The sequence below is a fragment of the Octodon degus genome, unplaced genomic scaffold (assembly GCF_000260255.1).
Source record: "Octodon degus isolate 3935 unplaced genomic scaffold, OctDeg1.0 scaffold00009, whole genome shotgun sequence".
Classification (NCBI taxonomy): domain Eukaryota; kingdom Metazoa; phylum Chordata; class Mammalia; order Rodentia; family Octodontidae; genus Octodon; species Octodon degus.
The window spans coordinates 9,796,193-9,801,458 of NW_004524585.1; positions in this window are offsets into that span (position 1 = coordinate 9,796,193).

Sequence of the window (5,266 nt, forward strand, 5' to 3'; positions counted from 1 at the left end):
GAACTGGGAATTGAACTCAGGCCCTTGCACTTGCCAGGGAAGCACTTATTCTACTGAGCCATCTCCCTGGCCCCGGTCTTATTTTTTATCCCATTCCTTTCTATCCAATTTCTACCTTTTGGAATATGAATCTTCATCTTGTGCCGTTGTATCTTGGAAGTATTTAACTTTCTTTTCATTTTTACAGGGACTTGCAGCTAAGGGTTTGCCTTAAATCTCAGGAGACTTTGGACTTGAACTTTTCAGCAATACTATTAGGACACTGGCAACTCTTGAGAGCTACACTAAATGCCTTTTGCAAAAAGGGATGTGCATGAGTCTTTTGGAAGTCAGGGGTGGAATGCTATGGTTTGTGTCTAGATGTTCCCCTAAAGTCTCATGCATTTGTAGGTAAAGCTTTGCAGAGGTGAATGGATCTAGAGTGTGATGCTGAGATTAAGGATGTGTGGTGTTAAATTAGTCCATTAATGGATTTAGCATAGTTCTGGGTGTGATTGAATGGACTTATTGAAGACAGAAGTCTCATTCTGGGTGTGGGTGGCACCGTCCAAAAGGTGTGTATGTATCCTGGATGGTATAAAAGAGAAAGAAATGCCTACTGTTGCTGCTTGCTGTTTGCTGGTTGTCATGCCATGAACTGTTTTGTCTCTTCAATCTCCCCTTTTCCATGTCCTGCTGCCTTGGAGTCAGCTGACTATGGATTGAAACTCTAAACTGAGCTAAAATAAACCTCTCTTCCTTTAACTTCGGGTGTTGAGTATTTTGTGTCAGCTTTGACTGCTCCTGACTTATTTCAGTTAGCATGATGTACTCTAGTTTCATCTATTGACAGACGACAGGATTTCCTGCTTCTTTAATGCTGAACAATATCGATTGCAGGCTTGTATCAATTTTCTTTATCCGTTCATGATGCACAATTGGGTTGATTCCATATGTTGGCCATTGTGAATAGTGCAGCAATGAGCATGGGAGTGCAGATGTTTCTTGGAAATAGTGCTTTCATTCCCTTTGGGTATATACCCAGTAGAGGGCTTGCAGGGTCTTAAGTGGTATTCTAGTCTTCTCTTCTCCAGCTCTGCTCCATAAAGCAGAACAAGTAGACTTTTCAATAGTTACATAAGTTATATAATTCCCTGTGTAAAGCACTCCCATAGTTCTCTATTCAGAATTAAATCCAAAGTCTTTATGAATGTCCATCAGCCCTACACACTCTACCCTTTCCCCACGTTAGTCAGCCTCTGATCTGCTAGAACTCCATGCTCACCCAGCATGAGGAGTGCAGGGCTCATTGCTGCAGCAGGATTCTTGTAGTTTCTTCTGTTGCACATGTCTTCCCCCCGCCACCTGTGTGGTTGGCTTCATTATTTGTTACAGGTCTCTGCTCATATGTCATTGCATCAGTGAAGTCTTCCATTGTCACTGTTATGACTGTTTGTGCTTCCCTCGAGTACATCAGTGGAAGCCCCACATCTTAATGTGATAGTGATACAAAGTGGAGTCTTTGGAAATGGTCAGGATTATGAGATCATGAAAGTGGAGCCCACATGAATGGAATTAGTGTCCTTCTGAGTCCTGGGAGAGCCTGCTTCCCCTGCCACATGAGTTTACAGCAAAGGTTGCCACCTGTGAACCACAGCTGGCCTTCCCCAGACATCGAATCTGCAGACACCTTGAATGTGCACTTCCCAGCCTCCAGAACTGCAATTAAAATAATGTCATGTAAGTGACCCAACTTATGGTATTTTGTTATAGCAGCCTGAACTAAGGGACCTACCCTACATAAAATACTATCTCACAATTTCTACCCTCTCACCTTCAGTCCTCTTTAATCTTATTTAAGTTTCTCTATAGCACTTATCCTTCCCTGATGTTACCCACTGCTTATGAAACACAGTTGTCATGAAATTAAAGATTTTACATTTTATATATTTATATGATACTGTAAAAGACTATCAGTTTCCAAAATTATTTGTATTTTAGAGCCTTGCCTATCAGTGACATGTTAACAGGGTGGCAAGCTTTGAAAAATCAAACATTGCTCAGGAAGACCTATATGCAATATTAGCCTTCACAAGTTTAAGGGTCAGTTCAGGTGATTTTACATGCATATGTTAAAAATATTACTGCTCTACATTTTGTGTATTCTCAGAACAAATCACAAAATTAGGCTGTTAGTTTTACCTGCATTCTGCCATATACAAAATAGAAAACTCTAGGATGATTGCAATTTTTGTTACAAATGACAAGTGTATGTGCAGATGATTTGGGTTTATGCCATGTTCCTTTTGGCCTGCAATGTTGATTTGTGCTTCAGCCAACAAGAAGTAGAACAGGCAACATTAGGATTCCCTGCTCAGGAGACATCAGAGGGAAGGAAGTTCAAACACAACCATACATAGTTCTGTCACAGCGGCCTTGAGGACCAACACACAAGCTCTGCTTGTCATGACTGGTAGGGACTACGACAGTCATCTCAGCACAAATAAGCACTGCATTTGAGATAAAGAGTAAATTTTTGTTCTAGTCTTCTAAAAGTTTGTGTAAGTTTAAAAGCAAACATTTTCAACATTTGGAAAGGCTCCTGAGTCATGTTGGACCCTGTGAGCAGCCATAGGCTGAGGTAGTAACATGGACAGTGCATAGGAATACGGAGCTTCTGCAAGAGCTCCTGCCTTTGTCGTTGCCTGCAGGTGTCACCATCCAGTGAGCAACTCGGTGATCAGGTGGCTCCGCTATTAAGGGCCCTAGTATTTTGCTGTTCTAATTTAAAAGTGAATGTGAACCATAACTTTTATGGTTCAATTGAATAAAATGTTTTAAAAATGAGTACGTTACAGACACTGAGATAATTCTCATCCTTGCCTGCAAATATAAAATAGGAAGCTTTCAAATGCATTTCTGGACCTTCTCACTATGCTAATCACATAAAGACCTCTGAAGGTCAGGGCTCAGCTGCTGTTTTTAATTTTAATTTTTATTGGTACATGTTTGTGGTAACATTTATCATAGGGAGTTGGGCCATATAACACTTATGTCTGCTTCTCCTCCCTTCCCTCCATATGTTTCTCTGCTTCCCAATTTAGGGCTGGCCAAATAGCCCAGCGGAATAAAGTGTCGGCAAGCACGCACAGGGCCCAGGGGTTCCATCCCCGGGCCTGCTATGGCGGCCCCACCCTAATCCCAGCTCTTGAGAGGCTGTAAAGGCTGTAAACAGGTGGATCACTAGTCCAATCTAGTAGTGAGACCCTGAACACCCTGTAGACCCTTCCCCCAAAAAGTTTAAAAGATGTATCTCATCAGGGTGATAGCTGAGCGGCATAATAAGCTCCTGCCTGGCAAGTACAAGGTCCTGAGTTCGATCCAAGATACAAAAAACCCACCAACAAGCATCCCCAAATCAGATGTATCTCCCTGTTTCCCATTATCTTTTATTTTATTCTTATTTCTAATTTGGGTTTCTCATATTTAGAAGGGAAACTACAAGGGACAGCTCGGAGGGGAACAGGTGCATCTGTCCTTTGGGATGGATCAGTACGAGGGGGCCCTGGAAAAATGCGCAAAGGACATCGATTATGCCTCAGGCGCTGCTCTCGCCACATCGCTCCCCCTCAGGGGAGGCCCCGGCCTCGGGGCTTCCGTGGAGCTCCTCAGCCTCGCACTCCAGGCCCTACCCCGCGTCTCCGTCTTCTCTCCAAGCCCCCTTCAGTCCGCTCTGGCTGCGACTCCTCCGCTTCCGGGAGTCAGCCGAGCCGAGCTGTTGCCCCGGGAGAGGGCGGTAAATTCGACCCTGACACCGGAGCGTCCTCGCCCACGCCGGGCCCCTCTCCGCTCGCCCAGCGGCGCTGTGACCCCTCTCGGAGCGCTGTGCCTGGCTTCTCCCCGCATCTTTCCTTCGCTGGCACCTGCTGAGCTCGAGTCCGCCCCGCCAAGCAAGGCTGGCGCCGTTTCCGGCCAGGTCCACAGCGCGGCTGATGGCGAGTCCCAGCCTGTTGGCGCAGAGGACGAGCGGAGTCCCTCGAGGAGCCGCCAGCAGCTCCCACAGAGAAGCGAGCTGGCCGACGGACCAGACCCTCCAGCCTCAGCCTTCCTCGGGCTGAGTAAATCACCCAGCCGCTGGCTCCAATGGAAACCTGCCCAGGTGACCACTGGGTGGAGTGGGGGCCCACAACCGAGCTAACCCGAGACCTGCACACCCAGTGCAGCGGCCAAGCGAGTCTAAGCCCCGCCGCAGAGACTGCAAGAGCTGCGGACCAATCAGCGTGAGCCCCCACCCAGACAGGCCCATAGACCAATCAGCGTGAACTCCGTATGTGGGAGGCGGGGCGAGACTGGGCCAGGCAGCCGCCGCAGACCAATCAGCGTGAGTATAGAGAGGAAACCGGCCAGCGCGGCGGGGATAAACAGGACCTGTGCAGCAGCTGAGAGAAACCTGGTGTTGCGCAGTCTGCCTCTCCAAGGAGCCTCACCTGAGCGCGCAGCATGGTGCGTGGGAGCTGGGGCACTCCAGGGATCCAGGAGGAGGGTGCTCCCTGGAGGAGGAAGCCTGGGCTCCGTGGAAAGGCCGGGTTGCGCGGGCAGGAGGGTCGCTTCACAGGATGTGGTGGACTGCGCTGGGTGCCAGGGTGTTTGGAGTTCACGACGAGGATGGGTTGTGCGGAAGGTGGGGACGCTTTTCTGCCTCCTTCCCTCGGAAGGGTGGATGTGAGTTGCAGAGCGCTGAGCACTGGGAGCGCTGCGGGTCTGAGCAGAGCAGCAAGAGGAGGTGCGAGGTGGAAAGTGATGTCGGGCTCGCGGGTTGTGTCCAGCTCGCGGCGCGGCCCCGCTGTCTTCGGTGGAGCGCGCCTTGGAGTCTGGAGGGGAGCTGGGACTCCCCACCGCCCCGACAGTGCCCACCGAGAACTGCAGTCCCTGCCATGCCTGAAAAACACACTCCCGCGCAGATGGACTTGCGAGGACCAGGGAACTGCATGGGCTAGAGTTTCCCGCTGTGCCTTGGTTTTGGGCAGCGCCAGAAGCCAACCCCTTTGACCCCATACCTGATCAGGGCTTTCTCTAACCTCTCCGTGCCTGCTCAATAAATTCTGTTCTTTGCCCTTTTTCTTTGCTTTGGTGCTAGGGACTTGGGTCCTCAGTAAAAACGGAGGGCTTGGTGTGTGTGCAAGTCCCCATCCCATGACAATCTCTTGAGGCTCGCATGTGTGCTGAGCACTCTGGGTCGCTCTGAGGCCCTCTTGGAGGATGGTTCCTAGGATGCCAGACGGTGGCT